This window comes from Ochotona princeps, chromosome 23 (genome assembly GCF_030435755.1).
Source record: "Ochotona princeps isolate mOchPri1 chromosome 23, mOchPri1.hap1, whole genome shotgun sequence".
NCBI classification, from domain to species: Eukaryota; Metazoa; Chordata; class Mammalia; order Lagomorpha; family Ochotonidae; genus Ochotona; species Ochotona princeps.
The window spans coordinates 23,221,392-23,236,956 of record NC_080854.1 but is presented as its reverse complement, the minus strand read 5'-3'; the positions used below and the strand labels follow the sequence as shown (position 1 = coordinate 23,236,956).

Below are 15,565 nucleotides of genomic sequence, written 5' to 3'. Positions count from 1 at the left end.
TCTACACTGATGAAAGCTGAGAGGAGTTCAGCTGTTTTGATTACTCTACTGGGATACATCTGCGACATGGAACTTTCTTTCATAGAGTCAAATTCCCTTCCAATGAGAATTGCATGTCCAATCTGTAGAACTTTCTCTAGGTTTGCTGATCCAGAAGGGTCCATGTGTCAAGAATGCGCTCTGAGAAATGATGTTCTGTGGTTCGGGTCACCACCATAGACTTGCACTGGAGACCACGGACCTTCCCCTTCTTTCCTTTCTTCTTGCAAATATACAGGAGTAAGTCAATTCCTTTTGACCTTTGCCTGCTACCTGTGTGTGAGTGGAGGGGAACTGCCCAGGCAGGTGCTAGTAGGATGATTCCGACTACAGAGAGAGCCAAGACCCAGCACTTCTGCCAAGAACCCACATTCTCCTTCTCTGTCCTGGGTCAGGAGGCATGGCTCAGGCAGTAGCTAAGTTTGAAAACCTGGATTCAAATCCCAGCACTGTCAAATATATTGTGTAACTGACTCTAGCAAATAGGCCTTCCCTTCCTTTTTCACTTTCTCAGAAACAAAAGTTAGCTGCTGATCTTGTGACTAATGAGAATGACATTTCAGCAGAAAAATCACACTGCTTAAGAATTCCAGGGACTGACTCCAAGGAAGCGAGTTCAATCACAAGACCCAATCAGGAGCAGTAACTACCAGTGCAAACAGGGAAGGCTCGAGTCAAATGCACCACCACCCAACTGGTTTCAAGTCAGCCTTGGAAATCTGCCTGACAATTATCTGAGCCCAGCATCTTCCCTAATTTTCCCCAACCCCAATCAACCCCTTAAAAATGCTCTTGCTAACCACCAAGGTGGGAAAAAATAATTGTAAGACTGAATGTATCCTTTTCCCCTTCATCCTAAGACTGCTGCTGGCCTCTTGAATAAACTTATGTCCTTGCATCAAATCTTATCCCTGCTGAGTTGGCTGTCAAACAGTCCTGGATTAATTTTTCCTATGGTGTAACCTGCAGTAAGCTCCTTAATATCTGTTTTAGGTTCCTTGTCTGTAAAACTAAGAGTTGTTTTAATACCATCCTCATAATGTTATAAAATTTGTAAAAGTGGATTCTACCTGAAACCCTTCCTGTAGTTCCCTCTATGTAATATGATAGCTATTTTATTACTGTTGTTGTACTTATTACTCTGGGCAACACAGGCTTGGGAGTGAGACAGCCTCTTACTAACTGTAACCCTGGGAAAAGGACTCAAGCCATCTGGTGCCTCAGTTTCCCCATTCCTAAAGTAGAAGTGATCGTATTAACTTGCTCATGGTATTGCTATGAGAACCCATCTCTGTATAAGGAGCCCATCACATGGTCAGCACTGAGAAAAGACTGCCATTGTTATCCTGGGCTTGAATATATCCAGCCCTGTCAACACATGCAGTTACTAATGCTCATGACGTGATCTCCGAGGCCCAGGATATGTGTTAGGACCTCTGGGGAATACAAAGAAATTGGGGCTGGAAGGGACCTACAAGACCTTGGCCAACTTCATTACTTGTTGGATTTTAACTCTGAGCTCTGAGCAGCTACATCTTCATCCACCAAAAGGGACATGAACCATCTGCTGCCTCCCAGGAACAGTATCCTGGCAGCAAGTCAAATCCAACATCAGTGAAGGGGGATGGTTCCCATAGTGCCTCCAAAGTGGCTGGGTTTGCTGGCAATGAGCAACCAATTATGTGAAGCGTCTGGAAGAAGACAGATCCGTTTCTATCTGCAGAAGAGTGAGAGAGCGAATGGCACGCTGAGAAAATGTCGACTCTGTCTGGGAAGGGAGATCTGCCAGTCTCAGGCAAGCTGCTCTCAATCCTAAGCAGTTCTGCTGCGTGAGATGCCGTGGGTATCACAGGGACCTCAAGAAGGCCTGTTTTTCACTTTCCTACTTTTTTACTCCAAGCTCTGCATCTGGCAGCTCAGACGTGTGAATGAACTGTAATTGCATGGGTGATATTCAGAAGCAAAAAGGCATCTATTTAGGAAGGGAAAAGAATTGACTCATACTAGCAGAGAGTCCCGGTATCTCAACAGGGAGCAGCCTTCAGGGTCCTAGAAAATGGGCTGGGACTCCGAGGTGCATTGCCAACAATCACCCCAAACCATCCATCTCTGCAATTCCACTTCAACACTTGGCAAAAGCAGGCATGAAGCGAGGCAGCGCCTCAACTCTCCTCATTCTTCGGTGCTTCCAATAGATGACATCATCTCTTACTGTCTCCCCCTTCCCTAATAATGGAAATCAGATTTGGAAAATCACAATCAGCCAGCATCAGCTACTTATCCAAATCCCTGTCTCCTATTTATAAGCTTACACCAGCAAGTACTCAACTTTAAACATTATTTTCTTTTTAACGAGTGAGTAGTAATGGAATGATTTAAAGGCAAGCAGATTAATACGCCCAGCCATAAAAATCCAGAATGCAATTTACTTTCCCAAGTAACTCTCTTTGGCAGAAGTCTATCCTTGGTGAGTCTGAGGCTTTACCAAGATAGCCTTGATGTTCATTTCTAATGTTTTGTTTTTGCTTTTTAAAAACTGCTTGTCTTTATAAGTTTGATTCATTTTGATTTGATCTTAAAAGCAGAGAAAATGAGATCTTTCATCCATTGGTTTATTTCATAAATGCTTGTTCACAGTCAAGGTTGAGCTGGACCAGGCCAAATCTAGGAGACTGGAATCCCACCCTGTTCTCCCATGTGGGTGGCATGGACCCAAGTATTTGAGCCATCACCTGCTGCCTTCCAGGTGCACATCAGCAGGGAGCTGGAACTGGAAATGGAGGCAGGACTTGAACCCAAGCACTCTGATATGGGATCTGGGAGTCCCATTAGTGTCTATGCAAAGCACTGTGCCAAATACCTGGCTTACATGCTCCCATACTTCAGTACATCTCTTTCTGCTGCATTAGCCAGGCTTTGTTTCTGTGCCTTAGATTATGGTTCTTGAGAGAGAAATCTCCTTGGATCCCAGCTCCAGCAGATGCCTCTCAGAGACGGCGGTGGGACAGCGTCAGGGCAGGGGAAGCCAGGCACAGTCAGAACACAAGGCTTTGTCTCGTGCTCCAACATTTGTCAGAGACTAACTGCAAGATAGAAAGTTCTATTTAGCCTCCAACTTCCCCTGCTACCACTGCTGATTGGCCAAAATGCACACATATAATTTTTCAAATGACATACATTTAAATTAATCAAGCTACATTTTGTAATTTTTGTTGATCCAATAATTCCATTTCTAGGAATCTACCCTGAATAAATCATCTATTGCTTAACCTCAAGAATATTTATGTTAGGGTTTTCCAAGAAACAAAACCAATGAGATATGCCTCGAAGTGTAAGATCTGAAGAGGCCAATAATGCAAGTTCTTGTTTGAGCCTGAAGGTCGAAGAATCAGAAAGACTCCCAGGGTAAGAGAAGATAGATTTTTCCAACTTAAGAAGAAAGCATCTGGGGCCTGGCGCAGTAGCCTAGTGGCTAAAGTCCTCACATTGCAAGCACCGCCAGGATCCCATATGGGCACCGGTTTATGCGACGGCCTCCCCATTTCCCATCCAACTCCCTGCTTGTGGCCTGGGAAAGCAATGAAGGATGGCCCAAAGCCTCGGGACCCGGTACCCACGTGGGAGACTCAGAAGAGGCTCTGGGCTCCTGTCTTCAGATCAGCTGAGCTCCAGCTGTTGTGGTCAATTGGGGAGTGAATCAGCAAATAGAAAATCTTCCTCTCTGTCTCTCCTCCTCTCTGTATATCTGCATTTCCAATAAATAAAATAAATCTTTAAAAGAAAAAAAAATAAATCATCTGGAGTGGGCACCATGGAATACAGGCTAATCCTCTGCCTGCATCGTCGGCATCCCATATGGGCACTGGCCCGTGTCCCGGCTGCTCCACTTCCAATTCAGCTCTCTGCTAAGGCCTGGGAACCAGCAGAGGATGGCCTGAGTACACCCACTTGGGAGGTCAGGAAAAAGCTTCTGGCTCCCAGCTTCAGATCAGCCCAGCTCTGGCTGTTGTAGCCATTTGGAAAGTCCACCAGCAGGTGGAAAACATCTTTCTCTGGCTTTGTCTCCTCCGTCATCATAGCTTTTTTAAATTGAAAAACCGTGACTCCAAACCTCAAAGTAAGGGGAGGACGTGAGGAGGCATCCAGAATGATAGCCACGGCTCTCCCTAAGATGGTGCTGAACAGAGAGAGGACCAGGTTCACTTCAAGCTTCAAGGAGCAAGAAGCCAGATAACTTTTAATCCAACATCTCAGGATCTTCTGCAGTTGGAAATGAACTTGGACCTCAAGAATCTGCTGAAGGACCTGAACATGAGGAAGTCAAGTAAACAGAAAACCATCACAATCTTGGGTTTGCTCCTGACATGAGGTCTTTCTAAAAAATCCCAATCCAGCTGCTGTGTGAACTGGAGACACAGTTCAGTGGGAAGCACAGCATCTTTATGGCTCAGAGGTGAATTCTATGGAAGCCAAGGTCACAGGGCTGCATTAAAACAAAAAAAAAAAAAAAGGAGAAGAAAGAAAGAAAAAGAAAGAAGAAGAAAGAAGTGTTCTAGAAGCCAACCTCTTAGTCATGCATGCTGCAGCCCTGGTGATCCCAAGTGCAAGAGAGAGACTGCAGTCACGCACAAAGCTTCGCTTAGCCTAAGCACAGCAGAAAATGTGGAACACACAGCTCAATCTCTTCCTGGCCTCCATAAGAGACCTGTGGCAAGGATGTTCATTATGAATTCCTACTTGCTCATTCATGAATTTTCTTTCACTTTTATAGGCAAAAATGACCAAACAAAGTATCACTCACAGCAGCACGCACACACAAAGAATGAACACATGATCAACTCGGACTTCTCAACAACAAGGAAATTAGTAAACCATCAAATGGACTGCTTACCATACACTTTCCTCATAACTAAATAACACACAAAAAATCAAAATAATATTTGTCATCACTCTAAACTATTGCCAGCAACTGACGGAAACTGCCAATTTGCCATATTCATGTTCACAACATGCTAAATATACTCTGCTGTTACTTCATCCATGAAATGCCAACATGCCTAGAACAGAGAATTTTCACCATCTCTTGCCGTGGGACCTGACTTGCAGCAATCTATATTTAGATCAGAACTCCATGGGCACTTGATGAACTCTACCTTTCCATGTTGGCTTTCTTATATGAGAGAGAATATATGGTATTTATTCTTTTGTGATTGACTCATTTCGCTGAGCATAATAGTTTCTAGTTGGGACCACCTGGTTTTGAATAGAATAATATCGTTCTTCTTGACAGCTGAATAATATTCCATTGAATAGATGTAGAGAAGTTCGAGTTGATTATGTATTTAATATGATAACCATTTGTGTGCTGTGAATTGCATTAAGAGTTATGTAGGGCAGAGATGATGCTTAATAAATGTACAAAATGGATTGATGAGATTAGCCAGTTAAATCTTTTCACCAGTAAGGCACTCAACAGCCCATGAGATATTTATTAAAAATGTCAAGTAAATCCTCTTATTTTTGTATCATAGTGTCAAATAGCAGTAAAATAAACATGTTAAGATCCTTAATCTACTGTTATGTTTCACTGTAAAATTTACCTTTGTTAAAATTTGCTTCTGTTCAAATTTGTTGAGATCGCACGTAAAAGTATCCTAATATTACTTTGGCTGGTATTTTCTAATTACTGTATAATATTTTGGGAATGCAAATTTTATTTGAATGTCAACTACAGTTAAGCATGTGCCGTTTGTTTTTCTTGCTCAGGTTTTGTAATTTGATGGAATGTTTTTATTATAGTTTAATAAATGTTTGCTTTATTAAAAAAAAAAAAGAATGAACACATGAATTACTGGCTGCTTGGTGAGTAAGGGGAGTGAGCTGAAGGCCATGAGGTTGGTAGGATCTAGACAATGGAGAGTTTAAATCCCAGGTACCAGAGCTTGGACGTTCTCCTGTGGAGAACTGGAAGTCACAGCAGCTGCTTATCTAGCTGTGTGCCTGGCGCTTTGGTTCTTTAATTTATACTCCACACTAATTGTATAACCCAAGTATTATCAATCATGTTTGTAAAAAAAAAAAAAAAGTACTTCGGCTGAGAGAAGTTAAGTAATCTATCCTAATTTACACAGCTAACAAAGTATATGGGGAATGCAGGTAAACATGGCGACAGTTTGGACAGCGTCCTCTATTTCAACTTCCTTCCAGGCCACATATTTCACCTCTGCTTGGCAGGAGCTGGGAACGCATATGGTCCAAAAACATCTGGTCTGACATCAAAAAATTTTTGATTATAAATCTTGAGTGTTTACTCTGGGTTCCCTGAGGGCAAGGGTCAAGTCTATTTATATGCCCAGCACACTGCTGCCACTTAAATCTTCAACCACACAGGCAGTGATTTTTACGGAGCCTAACTCCTACCAGATTCCGTTCAGGTTCCCTGGAGTTTAAAATGTGCAGAGCAGGGAAAGAGACTTTGTTCCCAAAGGCTGCAGACTCCCACATTTCCTGCCATGACTCTGCCTCAGCCCACAACTCTAAGGGAAGCTTTGGAGCGGGCCTCCCTGAGTTTGAATCTCAGTTCCATTGCTGAGACACTGACTCTGGACACCAACACAACCCAAGCTTCCAGAACCCATCAGAAACATGGGGTTGGGGAGCGGTGGGTTCTAGTGCCTTCTTCAGAAAGTTGCTTAGAAGCTTCAATGAAACAACATAAAGAAATCCCTTGCCTCTCTCTCCATAGCTCTCATCCCATCACCCAACCTTCTCCTTTGTTCAATCACTTGTCTACCTATACCCACACCTTGAGTTAGCACTCTCAACTTTGTGTTACTCTAGGCATTTTCTAATAAAATAAAAACACAACAAGCACAAAGCCTATTGATAAGACCTTGTATTCCATTCCAGCAGGAATTCTAAAAGGTGTTCCTGGTTGCAAAGGCAATGATAAATTCCCTGATGGAGTAATTCCGAGAACAGTCTCTGTGGCCCTCTCCCCTGGTGCTGTAAACTGATCACAATGAAGACAAGAATACCTCGCCAACACAGAATACCTTACTTAATATAGCAGAATTCTGATTCAGGCTATCTGGGAATATCAAATATCACTGGTTCTAGGCATTGCTGTACTTGGATTCCCTCCCAGAACTTCCCATTCCTGCGAGCAGAGGTTTCCCAACAAGCAGCATCTTCCTTTTCATGTTAACAGCAGCATACTTTCCTGCTCTCTTGATAACATCTTCTGGAATTCTTTCCAAAGAGGTCAAGACGTAGGACAGCTAGGAAGGATTGGGGGCATTGGTAGTGTGGCTGGAGCTCGTGCTTTCAGGAAGCAGGGAGGGTCACAAGGCATGCTAATTACTCTGCATGGTAATTAACAAAGTCGAATTTCTCACTAGAGAGGTAAATCAGACATCTATATTAACTAAAAAATAACTAAAGCTAATAATAAGGAAGAAGGATTAACTGTTAATTTTCCTCCTTTTTATTGCTATTATTTTTAAATCTACTCTTTCAAATTTCCATTATTTTCCCACATTCTAATACACCAGTTTCACATATGAAAGACCTTGGACGTGAAATCAAGGAAAACATAGCACTTTTACTTTATTTACTTCTTATTCAGTAAGTAAGCTAATATTTGTAATGCCAAAGAGCTGAAATCATTTCTGTCTTTGCTTTTGTGTTTCCACTTTCTTCACCCTAACTTAACTTTTATAAGGAATTATATCACTTTGCTAGGGCTGCTATATATAACCAAGCATCATGAGCTGGTTTGAGCCCAGGCTTTCTGGGACAACAAACTATGCTGATCAGGCATTTTCAAGAGGCCTGAGACAAGTGCACATGAACGTGAGCCTGGCCGTGTTGTGACGCCAAAGGGTAAGACACTCTTGATAACTTCTTAGAAATGATGGAAGAGCTTCATGAACGGTATTCCATTCCTCTCTGCATTTCTTCAATCCCAACTGACAGCCTCGCCCTTCCTCCACCACGAGACCAACAACAGATGTTTGCTGAATAAAGTTCCCCTTCTTGAGTTGCTGTTGCTTTAAGATGTGTCAGTAACTACCTCATAATGTAAGTTACCGTGGCAGAAACAGACCTGCCACTTGGTTGCGCATAAGTGCTTTATCATATTATTTTCTTCCTCTTTTTAACGTAAATTCAATTTGGGAGGATGGGAAATAGCTCTCATTAACTTGCTGAACACAATGCAAAATAAGATCTTCTGTATCTTGGAATTCAATGCTATGATCCCAGAATAAGCAAGGGGTCAAATGTGCCCACTTCTTAGAAGCTACTGGGTCATACAGACAGCCCATGGTGAGTATGAGACCATATCCGCCAGCATTGTGATGCTCCATAGCCGTTGCCAAGTCATACAACAGAAGGCAAACATTCCCCTCAGAGGCTGACCAACTCTTACAGAGCCACATGAATGCTGCAGGGGCAAGGGGCTCTCCTGTCTCCTTCACTCCAAGGGGAAGGGTGCACCCCTCCCAGAGCCTTGATGGCTGTCTCCAAGAAATGCAGGGACTGAACCCTGATTCCTTCCTGCAGGACAGTGGGGGGGGGAGCACTTCTGGGAACAGCACTTGCAGAACGATGTGTGCCAGGGTGCACGTGGATCCCTCACTAGCTAGCAGCTGATGGGGTCTAATTGGGGGTGGGAGGAGAGTGAGGCGGTAACTCACAGAAATGTCCCTTGCAGTGAAAGTTAACTTCCAACGTCTGCCACGGACAGACAGCTGCCCCTGATGGATGCAGGTAATACTCCAGTCCAGTTCAACCCACTTGCTCCCTCCATCTCTCTGTTCCATGCATCCCCTGGCACCTGTCGAGAAGCTTGGGAGAAAGAAAGATGAAACCTTACCCCACACCCAGGTATCCCCTCTACCACAGCCTTCCAAATTAAAAGCAAGTTCCAGCTGGTGTAACGATTTGAAGAATGGCCTTCAAAAACATACATGCACACTCTGGCCCCTGAGAGTATCCTTATGTGAGGAAAAAGAAAAAAGAAAAAAAAGGAGCCATTGCAGATGTTATTAAAGACACTGGAGTGGCCAGCAGACTCTCAATACAATGTTGAGCATCCTCAAAAAAGACATCTAGAGGAGAGATCCTGTGAGAAGGAGAGAAGGTCCTATGCATACGGGGCAGAGACTGGGGTAACAGCCGCAAGCCCAGGCATGCCTGGAAACAAGGAAGCTGGAAGAGACTGGGAAATAGTCTGCCCAAGAGTGCTGCATTAGAGCCCGGGCCTGCGGATGCAAAGATTGTAGGCTTCTCAGCCCCAGAACCAGGAGCTAACATTTTTGTTATTTGGGGCCTGTAGGTCATTTGTTAGAGCAGGTTAATACAGTGGGCAAAGAGAGGAGGGTCTAAGCTGGGGAGCACAGAGTTTAGATGCCATGCTGGATTTATGTACTAAACGTTTTTGAAGAAGACTTAAGTACCACCTGAGATGTCCTTCTGGGGGGGGGAATGCACCGCTCACATTTGCTGAGGAGGATAAGAAAGAATTCAGTTTCTTTTCTTCATGGCCTATCAGGTTGTGTTTGCTTCATAACCTGCCTTCACTTCTCCTTCCCTGCCCTTGCTGGTGGCTTGGCCAATCTCCCAGCAACGACACCTGTTACTCTGCCAGGTCCTTCCAGAGTAGTCCTGATGTGCCATGCACAGTGCCAGTTTGAACACATTGTTGAGGCTGAACTGCCATGCACACCTCCCTCAGTGCCACCACCCACCAGCTGAGGACCTGAAGTTCTCTGTCTCACTTTTCTCACCTGTGCAATGGACATGCCAATAGTCCCTGCCTTGCAGAGTGGCACACGGTGAGTGCCAGGGAAGTGAGTTCATGGAACAAGTTGAGTGACTCTGATCTTTACCCACTCCTAGTCTTCAGGGGCTGAGAATCTGCATGTAGATAAAGCACAGCCTCTCCGGAACCAGTCCCAGACCCGGATGACAGGAGCCTTCCCTGTCCCATACTTTCTGGCCATATCCTCTCATGTGGGGGAACCTCAGGCTTTTCTTCCAACCATGCTGCTGAAAGAAAATGAAGTCAGCTTCCTTGCAACCATAAATAGCCACCTTGTGTGGGAAGCAGGGATGTGGAAAAGAGCCGACTGATGGAGCTGGAAAAACAGCCTTTATGCATTGTACAAGGGTGTCCTTATGAACTCAAGGGCACGAGGCACCGCTGGAGAACATGGGGTTTACAGCTGAGTGGGGAGACAGTCCCTGTGGTACAGTGAAGAGAAGAATCAGAACCACATGCTACTCTCTGCTAAACTGTCCAAGTTGGCTGAGCAAGGCTCTGAGCAGGCTGAGGCAGGCAGCACAGTCAGGGAGCCACATCCTGGCCCCAAAGCATCCCGCCTCATCAAGGAAACCAAAAACTTGCTAGTTGGGGATTTTTCTTTCCCAGAGGATGTTGACCCTGGGTGTGTCGGGTCATTGACGCATGCAATTCTTTTGGCTGCAAAATCACCAAATTTCCAAAAGCCATGATTCTGACCTTGACCAGCTTTAACAGCACGTGGGTGTTTCCTTCTGACAGCATTCCCTCTCCCACAGTTGCCTGTACAAGGGTCCCATGGCACCACCAATCCTAGAGTGAATAGCAAGGACCCAGTAAATCCAGCCACTAGCCCTGCGAGACTTGCTTCAGCACCAGTGAGGCTATGCGAGGAAGAGGGACCAGCAGCCTCTCCCATTGGGTGGCCTCAAGGTCTCCTCTGCCTTATGTATTAGAATTTATCTTCAGATCATGAATGTGGGCCTCGTGCTTCCCAAGAGGAAGGAGAAGGGTTTGTATGGCAGCACACCATAGTGTGCAGCCAGAATAGAGCAGATACTCTCTTGGACCTCACAGCAGTGTGTGCCCAGCTGGCCCCTGGAGGACCCAAGCTCTCATTTTTTCAGCTGCAGCAAAGGCTATCCACAGATGGCTCACAGCCAAGTCCCTCTTCTGAAATTGCCTTCTGCCAAAATGAATGGTCTCAGCCAATGTTCTACCCTCTTCTGTAGGAGCAGACAGACTCCGAAGAATGACTACTACAGAGTACGAGGCCAGAGAGCTCTGTGGGTCATCTCCAGATCAAGAGCTCCTACAGGCACTGAGGTCTCTATTGCAATCATTGTCAACTCAATTTTTCCCTTTGCCCAATCCAGCTCTTCTCACTCCCCAACAAGACCTGTTCCCAAAGCACTCCTGATAAACCTTGTGTCAAGTTTAGAGTCTCAGTGTCCTTCTTACAGAGCTCAAATCACACCAGTGTGTCACCTGTAGCCTCATGAAGGCCCTCTGCAGGTAGGCTGGATTCAAGCTAAGTATGAGACAGTTTCCTACCAGTCCCAACACAGGAATCATTCCCTACTTCTGGGTCACAAGACTTAGCCATGGCAGGTACACCTTTGATGCCGGCTGCAAAGTGGCAAGTCCAAAAGCGTGCACAGAGCCAGCCGGCATTGCTCTTCCAGCCACTTCCCAGCCTGTGAGAGCTTGCATGTGTCACCTCCCTCACTACACTGTGGCTTCCTTGTGGGCAAAAGAGCATCCATGCAGAGCACTCTGTTTCTGGCCATTTCTCAGAGCTGCCTGATTCATGTTGCTGAAGGCAGGCACTTCCCTTGCACAACATGGCTGGCCTGTTTCTAATAGACCACGCCCTGGGACCTTATCACAAGGCCTCGTGCTTTGCTACTGAATGTTTCTGTTCTTAGAAAGTTCTTTCCAGGGTGCCATATTGATGATAACAATTACTTGTGTGTGCTATACCTCAACCGAGTCTCTGGTTCCTTACACAGTTTGTTCAGTTGACTTCTGGGTCAGGTCCAGGGCCTATAATTTATGTCTATGAAATTTCCTCTTCCTGTATTTGACCCGTGGCTCTAACAAAAAGATCCATGGATACTGATTCTGTCATCTAAGAAATTCACTATCTCTCTCTTAAACAAAGTCTAGAAAGTACAGTGAAGAATGTTCTGCAAATGTCAGACAGTAATACGTTACTCACATCTGCTGCCAGAATTTCAGACAATTTCACACTCATTTGTAGCCAAGCCTTTCAGAGGCACCAAAGAGAGCTGCTTTGTCTGCCTCTTCCTCTCCATTTTAAATGAATGTGCTCTGTGATGAGAAATTGAAAGTAAATCCTTCCTCTAGGAATTAAAAAAATAAAACTAGGACGACCTTAGTTTTGGGTGCCTAAAAGGCTGCTCTATGCTATGCCGCATTGCTTCCCTTCCTCTACCTACTGGCCCTTAGATCTGGGTGCCGCTGGCTTCCCACAGCAAGGCCACCAAGGCCCGGGACTCTTCCCAGCTCTGCTCCATCACTTACACTTTGCTGTTTTCTCTGCCTTGGAAGATCCTGTCCCAGGCTGAATCATAGCTCCCAAGGATAAGTGCTCCTCCAAAAACACCTGATTCCTTATTCACTTGGCCATTTCACTGCTGCCTGCTTGTGAGTAGGTCAAAGCTGGGTATTTAACCCTACTGAGTGACATTTATAATCAGCAAATGTGTTCCATGACTTTTGAGTACACCTATGCAGAGTCAATTACCCTCTGGCCACATGGAAAATCGCACATGACTGTACACACACACACACACACACACACACACACCCTCTATACCTATATCTGCTAAAACATTACCTTATCTGTCTCACATTGCATCCACCTTTGCTCATTCTGTCCCTGATTTTTCTTTTCTTCCTCTAAAGTCAGGAAACTGCCTTTGTGTTTGTCCATTAAGGTGTTTCTCCTGGCAGTTAACATTACTTGCCTCTTTCAGTATTGCAACCTCTTTGAGGACAATCGTCTTAATCGATATGCGCTGCTATAACAACAAATTGCTATTGACTGGGTGACTCTGTTCCTTCCCTGCCCCTTAGTAATCTCTCAGCAATATTTCTTACTCTCAGACTTGGCCATCTCCACCTTCCTAAACCTAGACTCCTGAACGTACCTGAACTATCAATAGATGATTTGCTGGACAAGCCACTTGCGCTAGGACTGCACCTCTCAGCATGGGAGTGGAAAGACTTCTCATTTTTCACAGAACATGTTTATAAACCGAGTTTAAATTTTTAAGCTGAGATAACCTCATTCCAGCTACCCCTTTGCTTCCCCATTAAAAAGAAGTGAAAGGAAGTGCACACTTCCACTTCATTAGTTATTAGTTGATTAACGAGCAGAGCTGTTTAAGGTGGGATTTATTTTCCTTTATTCTCCTAAATATGGGAGGGCTTATTCTCTAAGTGGCTTAATCAGAGAGAAAGGAAATGAGCTACTACATCCCTAAACCTTCCCAAAGCCTCAGATTCTGTGGGCTTCTGAGTCATCTGTATAATGCTTTTCCTGGCATTCACTGGCAAGCAGAGGCCCAGAAAGAAAGAAGATACATTGGTTTTCTAGGGCTGCCAAAACAAACTGTCACACATGGAGTGGCTTCAAAAAGCAGGACTGGTGCTCCTGGCAGTTGCTGGCCACCCTTGGCACTTCCGTCCTCAGAGACCATCACTTCATTTTCTCCCCTCATCTTACGCATCACCTCTTGTGTGTCTGGCTCCAAATTCCCCTCTTAGAAGGGCACATATGGCTCACTCTAATCCAGTAGGATCTTGTCTTAACTAAATATGTCTGCAAAGACCCTACTTGAAAATACAAGTGGAGTCTGTTTCCATTCTGAGTTTTTGGGTGGGTATGAATTTGAGGAGTACACTAGCCAACTTTGTACATAAGGGTAAGTGGGTGTAGACAAGGTCAGGAGGCTACAGAGCCCTCCCTTCTGTCCCACTTCCTGGTGCTCATATTGAACCTGTGTTTTCAAAGCAACAGAGCAGAATGGTTTGGCCTTGGCTTTATTCACAGCATCGGCAAGCAAATGCAGTCCTGTTTCTCACACGTGTGAGATTCTTCCCTTCCTTGCCCACGTCTCCTCACTGATAAAATGGGAATTACAAATAGTTCTCACTCCAAAGGCTTGTTGGGAATATCATGTATCTTAATCAATGAGGAATGCTTGGAACACTTTTTAGCACAGGGTTTATTCAGTACATGTTACCAGCTGCCTGTATTTCCTGAATGCTCTTTGTTTAGAAAGGAGCTACTGGAAGGCACTGGGAACATAATATGATTCCAGCAAAGCTTCTCTCCAAAATGTTAATATTAGTACCTTACTTAATCATTTATTTATTTGGGAGGGAAGAGAAGGAAGTAGAGAGAGAGTAAGAAAGAGAGAGAGAGAGAGAACACCCAATACAATATCTTATGTTTGGTAAAAGATGCAATGCCTACAACAGCCAGGAATAGGCCAAGCCAAAGTCAAGGGCTAGAACCTCCATACAGGTCTCCCATGAGGGTGACAGGTGCCCAAGGACTTGAGTCATCATCACCTGCTGTCTCCCAGAGTGTGCGTCACCAGGCAGTTGGATTAGAAACACAGGTAAGACTCCATCCCAAGCGCTCTGCCATGGGATGTGGGCCCCCATACAGTAGCCCAACTTATTGCATTACAACATTAGCCCCAAGAACGGAGATTTGAACACGATAAGTGACAAAGTGAATTTGTATTGGCTAAGTGGTGCTTGATTCTTCTGATAATTGTGTGCCGGTAATTGAGTGCTGGTAATTGAGAAGGAAAACAGTCTGTGTATTGGCAGCTTGTGGCATCTCTGCTTCTGAAGACAGAATTCATTAAAGCTCTTTCTACAAAGAGCAATGCTTTTGAGGCCTTGCTGGGACAAACAATTTACAACATTTGTATAAATGTCACACTTTAGCAGATGCCTGCCCACAGATCTTCACAAGCAATCCCCAGAATGGCATCTTGAAGCAAACAGGTGGTGCTCTCCTCATCTCAAATCTTGAGAAAAATGAGACTCAAAGAGGTTATTAAGTGATTTCTCCAAACTCTACAGATTGAGTTTTCAAATTCAGCTGCAGCAATCTGATTTCTTAGGTGGCATGCCCTGGACCAGTTCATCATCCACTGCATGAATGGAAATGATGTCATGAGAGCTCCCCAAAGGCTTTATCTCCCGATAATGAGGAGGAGGAAGATGGTGATAACAATGATGACAATAACAATGATGATGATCATGATGGTAAAACTTATCAAAATGGCAATGCATCTTGGTTGTATCTGCTCTGGGATTTTAAAAATGATTGGAGATTGCTTAGAGAACTTAAAAATTCCGGATTTTATTTGAACTTGACTATTGCTCAACTTGTTATTGAATAAAAAGTGACTTATTAAATATAGAATGTTGACAGGCTCATGATAATGGGAAAAAGAATTATTAATCATACTTCACTTGCTTTTATATCAGGGAGATTTTCTTGAAAACTCAATTGCAAATGATTTTCAGCATCAGATTGTCAAGAAATGCTTCTTTCTTCAGACCTGAGGACCCAACTGCTCAAATTTTTAACCTTAAGCTTTTCGATTTTCAGCCTTCCTGATTTTTTTTCAATAATCCACAAACAAATGTTTAAAAGTAAAAGGGCTT

General features: G+C 44.2%; 1 long non-coding RNA gene across 1 annotated transcript in view; it reads right to left on the bottom strand.

Moving 5' to 3' along the window:
• The window catches only part of LOC131483088 (uncharacterized), a 40,641-nt gene extending 28,457 nt beyond the window's left edge, over positions 1-12,184 (bottom strand). The window contains exon 1 of the long non-coding RNA XR_009247504.1: positions 12,066-12,184. This is a non-coding gene — a long non-coding RNA (uncharacterized LOC131483088). The remainder of the gene's footprint in view (positions 1-12,065) is intronic.
• Positions 12,185-15,565: the final 3,381 nt, after the last annotated feature.